At 40.3% G+C, this 16451-nt stretch overlaps 1 protein-coding gene and 1 pseudogene across 5 annotated transcripts in view; one reads left to right on the plus strand and one right to left on the minus strand.

The window, feature by feature from the left end:
- STPG2 (sperm tail PG-rich repeat containing 2) overlaps positions 1-16451 on the plus strand; it is a 625295-nt gene that overhangs the window by 260343 nt on the left and 348501 nt on the right. The gene's annotated exons all lie outside the window — the stretch shown is intronic.
- LOC139183559 (DNA fragmentation factor subunit alpha pseudogene) lies at positions 14525-15325 on the minus strand (annotated as a pseudogene).

Consider the following 16451-nt stretch of genomic DNA (forward strand, 5'->3'; position numbering starts at 1 on the left):
CTATTGAAAGTAACTTGATGTACTAGGATAAAAATAAACTCTAGATTCTGACAGAATGCATTCTAATTGGGGCTTATTTATGAGCTAAATGACCCTAAGCAAGTATCTCACTTTTCCCTTCCTATTCCTTTAAGATGAGCATTCATCTCATTCTTAATGTGACCAATGTAGTCCTTATGTATGAGAAACAAGAGCACCTTTGATTAATTCAGAAACTATGACCAATATCTTTAATTCATGTTTCTTTTTTCTTTTTTTTGTGAAGATTTTGTTTGGTCTTCATGCTATATTTCATTTCAGTTTTATTTATTTATTTTTTACTTTACAATATTGTATTGGTTTTGCTGTACATTGACATGCATCTGCTATGGGTGTACATGTGTTCCCCATCCTGAATCCTCCTCCCACCTCTCTCCCTATCCCATTCCTCTGGGTCATCCCAGTGCACCAGCCCTGAGCAATCTGTATCATGCATTGAACCTGGACTGGTGATTTGTTTCACATGTGATAATTTACATGTTTCAATGTCATTCTCTCATATCATCCAACCCTCGCCCTCTCCCACAGAGTCCAAAAGACTGTTCTATACATCTGTGTCTCTTTTGCTGTCTCAAATACAGGGTTGTCTTTACCATCTTTCTAAATTCCATATATATATATGTTAGTATACTGTATTGGTGTTTTCCTTTCTGGCTTACTTCACTCTGTATAATAGGCTCCAGTTTCATCCACCTCATTAGAACTGATTCAAATGTATTCTTTTTAATGACTGAGTAATACTCCATTGTGTATACGTACCACAGCTTTCTTATCCATTCGTCTGCTGATGGGCATCTAGGTTGCTTCCACGTCCTGGCTATTATAAACAGTGATGTGATGAACATTGGGGTACACGTATCTCTTTTAATTCTGGTTTCCTCAGTGTGTATGCTCAGCAGTGGGATTGCTGGGTCATATGGCGGTTCTATTTCTAGTTTTTTAAGGAATCTCCACACTGTTCTCCATAGTGGCTGTACTAGTTTGCATTCCCACCAACAGTGTAAGAGGGTTCCCTTTTCTTCACACCCTCTCCAGTATTTATTGCTTGTAGACATTTGGATCGCAGCCATTCTAACTGGCATGAAATGGTACCTCATTGTGGTTTTGATTTGAATTTCTCTGATAATGAGTGATGTTGAGCATCTTTTCATGTGTTTGTTAGCCATTTGTATGTCTTCTTTGGAGAAATGTCTATTTAGTTCTTTGGCCCACTTTTTGATTGGGTTGTTTATTTTTCTGGAATTGAGCTGTAGGAGTTGCTTGTGTATTTTTGAGATTAATTCTTTGTCTGTTTCTTCATTTGCTATTATTTTCTCCCATTCTGAAGGCTGTCTTTTCACCTTGCTTATAGTTTCTTTTGTTGTGCAGAAGCTTTTAATTTTAATTAGATCCCATTTGTTTATTTTTGCTTTTACTTTCAATATTCTGGGAGGTGGTCATAGAGGATCCTGCTGTGGTTTATGTTGGAGAGAGTTTTGCCTATGTTTTCCTCTAGCAGTTTTATAGTTTCTGGTCTTATGTTTAGATCTTTAATCCATTTTGAATTTATTTTTGTGTGTGGTGTTAGAAAGTGTTCTAGTTTCATTCTTTTACAAGTGGTTGCCCAGTTTTCCCAGCACCACTTGTTAAAAGAGATTGTCTTTTCTCCATTGTATATTCTTGCCTCCTTTGTCAAAGATAAGGTGTCTATAGGTGCGGGGATTTATCTCTGGGCTTTCTATTTTGTTCCATTGATCTATATGTCTGTCTTTGTACCAGTACCATACTGTCTTGATGACTGTGGCTTTGTAGTAGAGCCTGAAGTCAGGTAGGTTGATTCCTCCAGTTCCATTCTTCTTTCTCAAGATAGCTTTGGCTATTCGAGGTTTTTTGTATTTCCATACGAATTGTGAAATTATTTGTTCTAGCTCTGTGAAGAATACCATTGGTAGCTTGATAGGGATTGCATTGAATCTATAGATTGCTTTGGGTAGTATACTCATTTTCACTATATTGATTCTTCCAATCCATGAAAATGGCATATTTCTCCATCTATTAGTGTCCTCTTTGATTTCTTTCACCAGTGTTTTATAGTTTTCTATATATAATGGCACCCCATTCCAGTACTCTTGCCTGGAAAATCCCATGGATGGAGGGGCCTGATCGGCTGCAGTCCATGGGGTCGCTAGGAGTCGGACACGACTGAGCGACTTCACTTTCACTTTTCACTTTCATGCATTGGAGAAGGAAATGGCAACCCACTCCAGTGTTCTTGCCTGGAGAATCCCAGGGATGGGGGAACCTGGTGGACTGCCATCTCTGGGGTCTCACAGAGTCGGTCACGACTGAAGTGACTTAGCAGCAGCAGCAGCATATATAGGTCTTTAGTTTGTTTAGGTAGATATACTCCTAACTATTTTGTTCTTTTCGTTGCAATGGTGAATGGAATTGTTTCCTTAATTTCTCTTTCCGTTTTCTCATTGTTAGTGTATAGGAATGCAAGGGATTTCTGTGTGTTGATTTTATATCCTGCAACTTTACTATATTCGTTGATTAGCTCTAGTAATTTTCTGGTGGAGTCTTTAGGGTTTTCTATGTAGAGGATCATGTCATCTGCAAACAGTGAGAGTTTTACTTCTTCTTTTCCAATCTGGATTCCTTTTATTTCTTTTTCCACTCTGATTGCTGTGGCCAAAACTTCCAGAACTATGTTGAATAGTAGTGGTGAGGGTGGGCACCCTTGTCTTGTTCCTGACTTTAGAGGAAATGCTTTCAATTTATCACTGTTGAGGATAATGTTAGCTGTGGGTTTGTCATATATAGCTTTTATTATATTGAGGTACGTTCCTTCTATTCCTGCTTTCTGGAGAGTTTTTTTTTTTTTTATCATAAATGGATGTTGAATTTTGTCAAAGGCTTTCTTTGTATCTATTGAGATAATCATATGGTTTTTATTTTTCAATTTGTTAATGTAGTGTATTACATTGATTGATTTACAGATATTGAAGAATCTGTGCATCCCTGGGATAAAGCCCACTTGGTCATGATGTATGATCTTTTTAATATGTTGTTGGATTCTGTTTGCCAGAATTTTGTTAAGGATTTTTTCGTCTATGTTCATCAGTGATATTGGCCTGTAGTTTTTTTTTTTTTTTTTGTGGCATCTTTGTCTGATTTTGGTATTAGGGTGATGGTGGCCTCATAGAATGAGTTTGGAAATTTACCTTTGTCTGCAATTTTCTGGAAGAGTTTGAGTAGGATAGGTGTTAGCTCTTCTCTAAATTTTTGGTAGAATTCAGCTGTGAAGCCGTCTGGACCTGGGCTTTTGTTTGTTGGAAGATTTCTGATTACAGTTTCAATTTCCATGCTTGTAATGGGTCTGTTAAGATTTTCTATTTCTTCCTGGTTCAATTTTGGAAAGTTGTACTTTTCTAAGAATTTGTCCATTTCTTCCAAGTTGTCCATTTTATTTGCATATAGTTACTGGTAATAGTGTCTTACAATCCTTTGTATTTCTGTGTTGTCTGTTGTGATCTCTCCATTTTCATTTCTAATTTTGTAGGTTTGATTTTTCTCCCTTTGTTTCTTGATGAGTCTGGCTAATGGTTTGTTAATTTTATTTATCTTCTCAAAGAACCACCTTTGGCTTTGATGGTTTTTGCTATGGTCTCTTTTGTTCCTTTTGCATTTATTTCTGCCCTAATTTTTAAGATTTCTTTCCTTCTATTAACCCTGGGGTTCTTCATTTCTTCCTTTTCTAGATGCTTTAGGTGTAGAGTTATGTTATTTATTTGACTTTTTTCTTGTTTCTTGAGGTAAGTCTGTATTGCCATGACCCTTCCCTTTAGCACTGCTTTTACAGTGTCCCATAGGTTTTGGGTTGTTATTTTCATTTTCATTCATTTCTGTGCATATTTTAATTTCTTTTTTGATTTCTTCTGTGATTTGTTGGTTATTCTGCAGCATGTTGTTCAGCCTCCATATATTTTAATTTTTAATAGTTTTTCTCCTGTAATCTTACTGCATTGTGGTCAGAAAAGATGCTTAAAATGATTTCAATTTTTTTTGAATTTACCAAGGTTATATTTGTGGCCCAGGATGTGATCTATCCTGGAGAAGGTTCCGTGTGTGCTTGAGAAAAAGGTGAAATTCATTGTTTTGGGGTGAAATGGCCTATAGATATCAATTAGGTCTAACTGGTCTATTGTATCATTTAAAGTTTGTGTTTCCTTGTTAATTTTCTTTTTAGTTGATCTATCCATAGTTGTGAGTGGGGTATTAAAGTCTCCCACTATTATTGTGTTATTGTTAATTTCCCCTTTCATACTTGTTAGCATTTGTCTTACGTATCGTGGTGCTCCTATGTTGGATGCATATATATTTATAATTGTTATATCTTCTTCTTGGATTGATCCTTTGATCATTATGTAGTGTCCATCTTTGTCTCTTTTCACAGCCTTTGTTTTAAAGTCTATTTTATCTGATATGCTTGCTTTCTTTTAGTCTCTATTTGCATGGAATATCTTTTTCCAGCCCTTCGTTTTCAGTCTGTATGTGTCCCTTGTTTTGAGGTGGGTCTCTTGTAGACAACATATATAGGGGTCTTGTTTTTGTATCCATTCAGCCAGTCTTTGTCTTTTGGTTGGGGCATTCAACCCATTTACGTTTAAGGTAATTATTGATAAGTATGATCCCATTGCCATTTACTTTATTATTTTGGGTTCAAGTTTATACACTCTTTCTGTGTTTCCTGTTTAGAGAAGATCCTTTAGCATTTGTTGGAGAGCTGGTTTGGTGGTGCTGAATTCTCTCAGCTTTTGCTTGTCTGTAAAGCTTTTGCTTTCTCCTTCATATTTGAATGACATCCTTGCTGGGTACAGTAATCTGGGCTGTAGGTTATTTTCTTTCATCACTTTAAGTATGTCCTGCCATTCCCTTCTGGCATGAAGAGTTTCTATTGAAAGATCAGCTGTTATCCTTATGGGAATCCCCTTATGTGTTATTTGTTGTTTTCCCCTTGCTGTTTTTAATATTTGTTCTTTGAGTTTGATCTTTGTTAATTTGATTAATATGTGTCTTGGGGTGTTTTGCCTTGGGTTTTGGGACTCTTTGGGTTTCTTGGACTTGGGTGATTATTTCCTTCCCCATTTTAGGGACGTTTTCCACTATGATCTTAAGTATTTTCTCATGGTCTTTCTTTTTGTCTTCTTCTTCTGGGACTCCTATGATTCGAATGTTGGGGCATTTAACATTGTCCCGGAGGTCTCTGAGGTTGTCCTCATTTCTTTTAATTCTTTTTTCCTCTCTGTTTCATTTATTTCTACCATTCTATCTTCTACCTCACTTATCCTGTCTTCTGCCTCAATTATTCTACTGTTGGTTCCCGCCAGAGTGTTTTTGATCTCATTTATTGCATTATTCATTATATATTGACTCTCTTTTATTTCTTCTAGGTCCTTGTTAAACCTTTCTTGCATCTTCTCAATCCTTGTCTCCAGGCTATTTATCTGTAACTCCAATTTGTTTTCAAGGTTTTGGATCATTTTCACTATCATTATTCTGAATTCTTTATCAGGTAGATTCCCTATCTCTTCCTCTTTTGTTTGATTTAGTGACATTTATTCTGTTCCTTTACCTGCCGGGTATTTCTCTGCCTTTTCATCTTGTTTATATTGCTGTGTTTGGGGCAGCCTTTCTGTATTCTGGCAGTTTTATGGTTTCTCTTTATTGTGGAGGTTCCTCCCTGTGGGTGGGGTTGGACAGATGGCTTGTCAAGGTTTCCTGGTTAGGGAAGCTTGTGTTGGTGTTCTGGGAGATGGAGCTGGATTTCTTCTCTCTGGAGTGCAATTAAGTGTCCAGTAATGAGTTACGAGATGTCAGTGGGTTTGGTGTGACTTTGGGCAGCCTGTATATTGAAGCTCAGGGCTATGTTCCTGTGTTGCTGGAGAATTTGCATGGTATGTCTTGCTCTGGAATTTGTTGGCCCTTGGGTGGTGCTTGGTTTCAGTGTAGGTATGGAGGTGTTTGATGAGCTCCTATTGATTAATGTTCCCTGGATTCAGAAGTTCTCAAATGTTCTCAGGATTTGGACTTAAGCCTCCTGCCTCTGGTTTTCAGTCTTATTCTTACAGTAGCCTCAAGACTTCTCCATCTATACAGCACTGATGATAAAACATCTAGGTTAATGATGAAAAGTTTCTCCACAGTAGGGACACCGAGAGAGGTACACAGAGTTACATGGAGAAGAGAAGATGGAGGAGGGAGCTAGAGGTGACCAGGAGGAGAAGAGGGGGAATCAAAATGCGAGAGAGCAAGCTAGCCAGTAATCACTTCCCTATGTCCTCTCTACAGTCTGGACCCCTCAGAGATGTTCACAGAGTTACACAGAGAAGAGAAGAGGGAGGAAGGAGACAGAGGTGGCCAGGAAGATAAAAGGGGGAATTGAAAGAGACAGATCCAGCCAGTAATCAGTTCCTAAAGTGTTCTCCACAACCCAGAACACACAAAGAGATTCACAGAGTTGGGTAGAGAAGAAAAGGGGGAGGGAGGAAATAGAGGCGGCCTGGTGGAGAAAGTCAAAAGGGGGAGAGAGCAATCAGGCCAGTGATCTCACTCCCAAGTAAAAATGGGTACTGAAGATTGGTTTCTTAAAGGTACAAAATTGATAACAAATACCAAAAAGCAAAGATTAAAAATCTAGAGTAGAGGTTAGATTCTCAAAAATACAGTATTAAAAAAAGTCACAAAAATTATAAAATATATATATATATGAAGTTTGCTTTAAAAATAGGGTATTTTTTTGGCAAGGTAATAGTAGGTTATAAAAATGAAAATTAAAGGAGTAATAGGGGACTTAAAAATGCAAAAAAATTTTTTTCAAATAAAAAAATGATAATAGTAAAAATATATCTAGGACTTTCTCTGGAGCTGTTGTGGACAATGTGGGGTCAGTTCATTTTCAGATTGGTCCAGCTTGTACTTCTCAAGATGTATAGGCCCCTTCCTATGTAGTCAGTGCTAACTACAGAGTTTTAACCTATTGCACCTGTTACTTCCAAAGTAGTTCCCTCTGTTTATTTTAGCTTCTTCTCTTCAGTGTCTGATTTCCACCCTGACACGGGGGCGGTGGTGGTCACTTTTTTTAGGCTCACTTGTTCAGTCGTGCTGTGTGGAGGGAGGAACACTGCAAACAAATATCACTGGCGTGTGCTCACAGTGATTCAGCCACACTGGGTTTGCCCCTGCTCACAGTGTGTGTGCTGTCCCAGTCTACACTGCTCAGGCTCTAGGCTGCTCTGGCAGGAACTGTCTGATGCTGGCCCTGGGTTGCATGCACTTCCCAGGTCAAAGCCGCTCAGGTTCAGGTTCTTGGATACTCCACAAAGGTGCAGACTTGGTTGGGCCAGCGTTTTGTGCCTGTTCCAGGTCCGAGCAGCTCAGGTGGCCAGGTGCTTGGCGACAACAGTTGCCCCCAGTTGAAGGCTGTGTCTTATTGCCTCCCCCATCCCAGCTGCTTGGTTTTCTGGGTGTACAACGGGCACGCATTCTCAGGTGTGCTGTGTGTCTCTTCTGGAGAGCTGATCTCTGGCTCTGACCCTCCCAGGGGAGGTCGACCATCCAGAATCCCAAGAAGTCTTGGTTAGCAATGAAGTCTGCTAGCAGTTTGGTATAGGATGCCTCTGGGGCTGCGACTGCCCACTTCTGGCTCTGGCTGCCCTTGCCTGCCTGTCTCTGGAGGGGGTGGGCTGGTCCTCAGCCGGCTAGCTCTGTTCAGTCCTTTGTTCTGTGAGCGGGCCTGGTGGTGGCTTCAGTTCATTTCAGTTCAGTCGTTCAGTCATGCCCGACTCTTTGTGACCCCATGAATTGCAGCACACCAGGCCTCCCTGTCCGTCACCAGCTCCCAGAGTTTACCCAAACTCATGTCCATTGAGTTGGTGATGCCATCAAACCATCTCATCCTCTGTCATCCCCTTCTCCTGCCCCCAATCCCTCCCAGTATAAGGGTCTTTTTCAATGAGTCAACTCTTCACATGAGGTGGGCAAAGTATTGGAGTTTCAGCTTCAGTCCTTCCAAAGAACACCCAGGACTGATCTCCTTTAAGATGGACTGATTGGATCTCCTTGCAGTCCAAGGGCCTCTCCACACACCACAGTTCAAAAGCATCAATTCTTCAGCCCTCAGCTTTCATCACAGTCCAACTCTCACATCCACACATGACCACTGGAAAAACCATAGCCTTGACTAGACGAATCTTTGTTGGCAAAGTAATGTGTCAGCTTTTTAATATGCTGTCTAGGTTGGTCATAACTTTCCTTCCAAGGAGTAAGCGTCTTTTATTTTCATGGCTGCAATCACCATCTGTAGTGATTTTGGAGCCCCCCAAAATAAAGTCTGACATTGTTTCCACTGTTTCCCCATCTGTTTGCCATGAAGTAATGGGACCAGATGCCATGATCTTCGTTTTCTGAGTGTTGAGCTTTAACCCAACTTTTTCACTCTCCCCTTTCACTTTCATCAAGAAGCTTTTTAGTTCCTTTTCACTTTCTGCCATAAGGGTGGTATCACCTGCATATCTCAGGTTATTGATATTTCTCCTGGCAATCTTGATTCCAGCTTGTGCTTCTTCTAGCCCAGGGTTTCTCATGATGTACTCTGCATAGAAGTTAACTAAGCAGGGTGACAATATACAGCCTTGACAAACTCCTTTTCCTATTTGGAACCAGTCTGTTGTTCCATGTCCAGTTCTAACTGTTGCTTCCTGACCTGCATACAGATTTCTCAAGAGACACGTCAGGTGGTCTGGTATTCCCATCTCTTTCAGAATTGTCCACAATTTATTGTGATCCACACAGTCAAAGGCTTTGGCATAGTCAATAAAGCAGAAATAGATGTTTTTCTGGAACTCTCTTGTTTTTTCCATGATCCAGCGGATGTTGGCAATTTGATCTCTGGTTCCTCTGCCTTTTCTAAATCCAGCTTGAACATCTGGAAGTTCGCGGTTCACGTATCGCTGAAGCCTGGCTTAGAGAATTTTGAGCTTTACTTTACTAGCATGTGAGATGAGTGCAATTGTGCGGTAGTTTCAACATTCTTTGGCATTGCCTTTCTTTGGGATTGGAATGAAAACTGACCTTCCCAGTCCTGTGGCCAGTGCTGAGTTTTCCAAATTCGCTGGCATATTGAGTGCAGCACTTTCACAGCATCATCTTTCAGGATTTTAAAGAGCTCAACTGGAATTCCATCACCTCCATTAGCTTTGTTCATAGTGATGCTTTCTAAGGCCCACTTGACATTCCAGGATGTCTGGCTCTAGGTGAGTGATCACACCATCATGATTATCTGGGTCATGAAGATCTTTTTTGTACAGTTCTTCTGTGTATTCTTGCCACCTCTTCTTAATATCTTCTGCTTCTATTAGGCCCATACCATTTGTGCCCTTTATCAAGCCCATCTGAAATGTTCCTTTGGTATCTCTAATTTTCTTGAAGAGATCTCTAGTCTTTCCCATTCTGTTGTTTTCCTCTATTTCTTTGCATTGATCGCTGAGGAAGGCTTTCTTGTCTCTCCTTGCTATCCTTCGGAACTCTGCATTCAAATGGGAATATCTTTCCTTTTCTCCTTTGTGTTTCACTTCTCTTCTTTTCACAGCTATTTGTAAGGCCTCCTCAGACAACCATTTTGCTTTTTTGCATTTCTTTTCCATGGGGATGGTCTTGATCCCTGTCTCCTGTACAATGTCATGAACCTCTGTGCATAGTTCATCAGGCACTCTGTCTATCAGATCTAGTCCCTTAATTCTCTTTCTCACTTCCACTGTGTTAGGGCTTTTCACGGAATAGCTATATCACAGTCTGGGTTGCTATCTCAAGTTAAAACCCTCAGATTTCCCTTGGGGCATTCATGCTTGGTCCTTACCCTCAGCAATGCAGCCCGCGCCTCCCTGTCCACCCCCCCGCTTGCTAGTAGGGATGCAAGCATCTGGGCTGCTGCTCTGCTGGGAGTTGCTGTTAGGCACGTAATCTGTGGGTTTTAATTATTTATTTATTTTTCCTCCTGATTATTTTGCCCTGTGAGATTCCAGGGCTCGCCACAGACCCGCCAGAGAGAGTGTTTCCTGGTGTTTGGAAACGTCTCTCTTTTTTAAGCCTCCCTTCCGAGGGCGTATCTGTCCCTACATCTTTTGTCTCTCTTTTTATCTTTTATATTTTGTCCTACCTCCTTTCAAACACAATGGGCTGCCTTCTGGGTGCCTGATGTCCTCTGCCAGCATTCAGAAGTTGTTTTGTGGAATTTGCTCAGGATTCAAATGTTCTTTTGATGAATTTGTGGGGGAGAAAGTGGTCTTCCTTCCTATTCCTCCGCCATCTTAGGACTGCCTCCCAAATAGTCTTCTTAAGGTATATTATTTTTTATGATGTCTTGTGGGTCTAAACATTATACATTAGTAGTGTGTTTGTTTTTTATTGCTGTATATAATAAATTATCACAAACTCAGTGCCTTAAACCAAACCCCTGTATTAGCCCACAGTTCTGTTGGTCAGAAGTCTGGACATCTCATTGAGGTTATATGGTTAACCTCTCAAAAAGGTTAAAAAATCAGTGTTGGTGAAACTAGACTCTTACTTGAAGGTTCCAGGGAAATATCTGTCCCCACATTCATTCAAGCTGTTGACTGAATTAAGGTCTTCATGGTTTTAGGATTGGGGTCCCTGTTTCTTTGCTACAGTCAACCAGTGGGCTACTCTGAGCTCTGGTTGAATGCAACCTGCCTGCATGCCTTGGCACATGGCTTCCTCTATCCTTAAGCTAGGAGAGGCATATCAAAATCTTACTGTGCTTCAGATATTTGACTGCCTCATCTGCCACTAGGTAGAGAAAACTCTACTTTTAAAGGACTCACCTAATTGGGTCAGGTTCATCCAATAATCCAGAGAAGGCAGTGGCACCCCACTCTAGTACTCTTGCCTGGAAAATCCAATGGACGGAGGAGCCTGGTGGGCTGCAGTCCATGGGGTTGCGATGAGTTGGACATGACTGAGTGACTTCACTTTCACTTTTCACTTTTGTGCATTGGAGAAGGACATGGCAACCCACTCCAGTGTTCTTGCCTGGAGAATCCCAGGGACGGGGGAGCCTGGTGGGCTGCCGTCTCTGGGGTCGCACAGAGCCAGACACGACTGAAGTGACTTAGCAGCAGCAGCAGCATCCAATAATCTCCATATTTTAAGATCAGTTGTTGTTTAGTTTCTAAGTTGTGTCTAACTCTTTGTGACCCCGTGGACTGTAGCTGTCCAGGCCCCTCGGTCCATGGGATTTTCCAGGCAAGAACACTAGAGTAGGTTGCCATTTCCTTCTCTAGGGGATCTTCCCGGCCCATGGATTGAACCCACATTGCCTGCATTGGCAAGCAGATTCTTTACCACTGATCCACTAGGGAAGATCCATTGACTGATACTTCAGTTACATCAACAAAAATTCCTTCATAGTAGTTGACAGATTAGTGTTTGTTTCGTTAACCAGGAGATAGGAATCTTGGAATGATATATTTAAAATTCTGCTTATCAGAATTCGCTTACTCAATATAGTGAACACATTCCTCAATTTTTCCTTCTTTTGATGTCATTATATCTCTAATTTATTTGTATATAGGACTTGAGTTTTCTCCATTAGTGCTGGTTAAGACATTTTAGTTATTTGATTTTTGTGTTTTTTCCCTTCCATATTTCACTTGGGTTTTAAATTTTAAATATTGACAGTGATTGTTCAGCACTTGAAAATTATCATTCAATTGTATTTTAGCTTCCATTGTTTCTGTATAGAATTCAGAATCACCTAAATATTGTCCATCTAACTATTGCTTCCTTGAAGATAATGTATATTTGTTCTCAAGATAGTTTAAATATGTTTCTTTTTCTTCGGTTTATAACAGTTTTACTATGATGAACCTAGGTATGATTTTCTATATATTTATCCTGATACATATATACACTGTTTTTTGAGTTTATGCCTTGATGTCTCCCCCCGCCCCAAATTTGGAAAGTTCTGTCAAACAAACAAATATATTTTTTGCTTCCAGGAGTTTAAAGGCAGAAATGGAAAATAGGTAGAAGAAAATATTAAAAATGTATAAACAAATTTATAGATTATTTTTAAGTGAGCTGTAAATATATTGAACAAATTAATGTTATCTGATCATCTTAACCATTTTAAGTGTATAGTTCTGTGGTATTAAATACATCCATTTCTTCAACCATTATTGCCATCCATCTTCAGAACTCTTTCCATCTTTTAAAACTGAAACTCTGTAGTCATTAAACAATTACTCCCATTGTCCCTCCCACAGCATCTACAAATCTGAGACTTGAGGGGAAATGGATGTCTTCCGCAGTATATACTATGGGCATGTGAATCTTAAAGAAGAAAGAAAAAAGAAACAAATCTGGGGGTTTGAATATGAGCTCCATCTGTTGTAATTTTACTTCTGAGTAGGACTTCCCTGGTGGCTGAGACGGAAAAGCATCTGCCTACAATGCAGGAGACCTGGGTTCGATCCCTGGGTTGGGAAGATTCTCTAGAGAAGGAAATGGCCACCCACTCCAGTACTCTTGCTGGAAAATCCTATGGATGGAGGAGGGTGGTAGGTTACAGACCATGGGTTCACAAAGAATAGGACACGACTGAGCAATTTCACTTCACTTCAGTACCAGCTATATCACTGGCCAGATTATAACCCTGGGTTCCTGTCTAGCTTACATGTTCATCACAGCTTGTGTTGTCTTGTTGGTTGAAAGAAATCAGAATGCACCAGACACAAGTTATACTAGTCCTTGAAAAACCCTTGCAAAATGAAAAGAATGTTCTGAGAATAATGTGATATTAGCATTAGGGTTGGGGAGAAGTGTAAGAGTACAGGATATTGAATAAAGTGCATTTTCTTGATTTGAAGATGCCATAGAGTGTCCAGCACAGTCAATAAGCAAACTCACATCATGAGATTTTGTGAAAATGAGTGTGAATAGAATTTCGTACAGTGTTTTGGAAAAGAGAAAAATACAATTTATACACAATGTCTAAACATTAGAATACTTTCTAGTTCTCAACAGCAACATTAGAAACTATAAGACTGTGCACAATGCCTTTCAAATGCCCAGAGAAAATAATTTCCAATCCAGAATTCTCTTCTCACCCACAGGATCAATCTAGCATGAAGGTTAAAAAAAAGGAGGTTTTCAGATACATAAGTTCTCACCAAATTTATCTTCCCTAAACACTTTTTCAACAAATTAGCAGAGTATGTGTACCCCCAGGCAAGGGTGCCATGAATTCAGAAGACACAAGATCCAGGATTCAATACAGAAAAAGGACAAAGGAGTTCCTAGGATATTGCTACAGATAAATCCTAGAAGGCAGCCAAGCATCAGACCTTAGCAGAAGGGCAAAACAAGAGTAGTGTCTCCAGGAATAAAATGAATATTATAAGTTACCTGTTATGCTTGACTATAGAAGAGTTATAGATGATATTTTATATTATCAATAGGGTCTATAGGCATGCTAGGAGCTTCCCTGGTGGCTCAGATGATAAAGAATCTTGCAATGTGGGAGGCCTGGGTTCGATCCCTGGGTTGGGAATATCCCCTGGAGGAGGGCATGGCAACCCACTCCAGTATTCTTGCCTGGAGAATCCCCACAGACTGAGGAGCCTGGTGGGCTGTGGTCCATGGAGTTGCAAAGAGTCAGACATGACTGAGTGACTAAGCACTGCACAGCATAGGCATGCTAAATACATGGAAAAGCAAAGAAGAAAGAAAAGTTCTCGAAGAACTTAAAATGGACCAGGAAAGACAGTGAAATGAGTGGCACAGCTATGAACAATATTTGTGTATTCATAATATGAAAACTAAATATCAGTTTTAAGTGGGTCTACCGATTATATCTAATTATTACAACATTTTGGTCAGAAATTATGATTTTCAAGTTTTAATTTAACATGTTGAAAAGAGTCTGTCATGTTCGACTCTTTGAGACTCCATGGACTATACAGTCCATGGAATTCTCCAGGCCAGAATACTGAGTGGGTAGCTTTTCCCTTTTCCAGGGGATCTTCCTAAAACAGGAATCAAACCCAGGTCTCCTGCCTTGCAGGTGGATTCTTTACCAGCTGAGCTACTAAGGAAGCCCAATTTAACACATTAGTGGTGGTGGTGGTGGTGGCGGCGGTTTAGTTGATAAGTTGTGTCTAACTCTTGTGACCCCGTGGACAGAGGAGCCTGACAGGTTACAGTCCATGGGATTCTCCAGGCAAGAATACTGGAGTGGGTTGCCATTTCTTTCTCCAAGGGATCTTCCCAACCCAGGAATCAAACCCCGGTCTCCTGAATTGTAGGCAGATTCTTTACCAACTGAGCTACAAGAGAAGTTCTGCATGTAATGATAGGCAAATTGGCAGCTATAATTCAGGGTCTGCAGAGGTGAAAAAATCCCGATACAAGTGTCTCCCTCCAAAGGTCAGGGTCCCTGGTGCTTGCCCACTTCCAGATCCGGACCAGACAAACTCAGCTCTGGGGCAGATTTCTCCTTTAGCACTAAGAGGATCTGGCTTGCAGGCATAATGTCTGAGGAGCGCTTTCTAACGCCCGTCTCAGCAGCGTCCCTTTCATCCCCGAGGTCAGCTCTGGACTCTTGCTGCTTCAACAAGATGCTGCCTTCCTTCTCCAAAGCTTGGAGGTAAAGTTCCACGAGCTGTCTGGACTGACGGGCTTCCTCTTTCTGGTCAAGCACCTGCTGGAGGGTGTTCTGGAGCCCCTGGACTACCACATGATTTTGGCCGAGTTCCTGAGGCAGCTCCGAACATGGGTCATCAGTGAGCATCTGGAGCTCCTCCTTGGACATCAGGATGATGCTGGATAGGTCTTCCTTCAGCTGCCTGGCCACGTTCTTCCACTTCAGCCCTGCCCCGCTGTCTGTTTCATCTCTGTGGAAGGACTCTTGGGTTATCCAAGCTGTACCTCCATCTGAATTGTGTGTCCACTTCTCATTCCCAGCCAATGCCACAAACTTAGTATTGGCAGGAAGACACAGGAAGTAATCATAGTCATCCACTATGGTGCCATCCTCTTCCAGGACCAGGGTGACTGGCGCCTGGGACTTATCGATGGCCAGAATGTCAGAAGCCTTGTTCCTCAGCTCCTCGAGGCATGAGGCTGCCATGCCGTGCTGTTCGCGGCTGTTGTTGCAGCGCAGCAGACACTGCTTTAGAGCCCAGATCTCGCCGGGTTCTGGAGCTGCAGGGCTGCTGGCCACCTCCATTTTCTTCAGGGTGGGACCAGACTGACACGGAGAAGTCAGGTAGTCTGGGGCGCTGGAGTCTTCCTCAACTCCACCCCTCACGGCATGCTGGGAAATGGAGCTGAGCAACCAGGGAAGCCCAATTTAACACCTTAGGTTCAGATAATCCTGTTCCTAAAGCTTAATCATTTCCATGCAGTAGAGTACTACAGTTGAATACATGAAAAATATGTTTTAGTCAGATATAATATTCTTTTCAAGCAAGCCGTGTTGAATTTTTGGAGCAGATCCTTTTCAGAAATGCTACACTGTTCTAAAATTAAATTAAAATTCAAACACTTGGAACATAGAAATTAACTCAATTTATATTAGAAGATATAATAAAAGATTTTACATAGTTCAGTGTAGGATAATTGTTATATAAAGTGTATCTAGATGATTCTGCAAATTTATTTAAACTCAATACTGTATGATATGATAGTTTTATATGGTAGCTTTCCAGAAAGCTCATATTATCCAATTTGCTATAATTGTTGGAACTGCATTTCAATTAAACACTTAGCAATTTCCTTGTTCTTTTTGAAATATTTTGAAACCCATTAGTGTGTCAGTGACTTGGCATTGCTCTCTAATTGCAATAGATTTCGAGTGATAAAAATTGATTTTTTTGTAGCGTACTTTGTAGAGTCAGCATTGGTTACCTGAATATGTTACGATTCTCTTAAAATATTATTTGATGTTGCTAGAAGGTTTCATTGTCTGAATTCAAGATTATATATGCAGATTATTCTTCACTGCAGAGTGATTTGTATTTTGAGGAAATGTAATGAAATGTGAAATCCTAGGAAATATTAGGATATTGAAAACATATTTTAAAAGCCTCTTTACATATAAAGCTAAATTTTCCCATCATAGCTTCAGTGTATCTGTTAGCATTTTAGGGATCATAGATGTAATTTTTGTTATAAGTATATTACTATTACAAAGCAATAACAGAAATATTAAATTTATAATTTCAGAGGACAAACATTTATCTGATTATAATCAGTAACTTCCACGCCATGTACTTTTTATAATAAAAACATTTATTAAAACATTATAGAAAGTACAAAATCATTACTTTATATCTCAAAGGTTTTTTATAAAC

Source organism: Bos indicus, chromosome 6 (assembly GCF_029378745.1).
Source record: "Bos indicus isolate NIAB-ARS_2022 breed Sahiwal x Tharparkar chromosome 6, NIAB-ARS_B.indTharparkar_mat_pri_1.0, whole genome shotgun sequence".
Classification (NCBI taxonomy): domain Eukaryota; kingdom Metazoa; phylum Chordata; class Mammalia; order Artiodactyla; family Bovidae; genus Bos; species Bos indicus.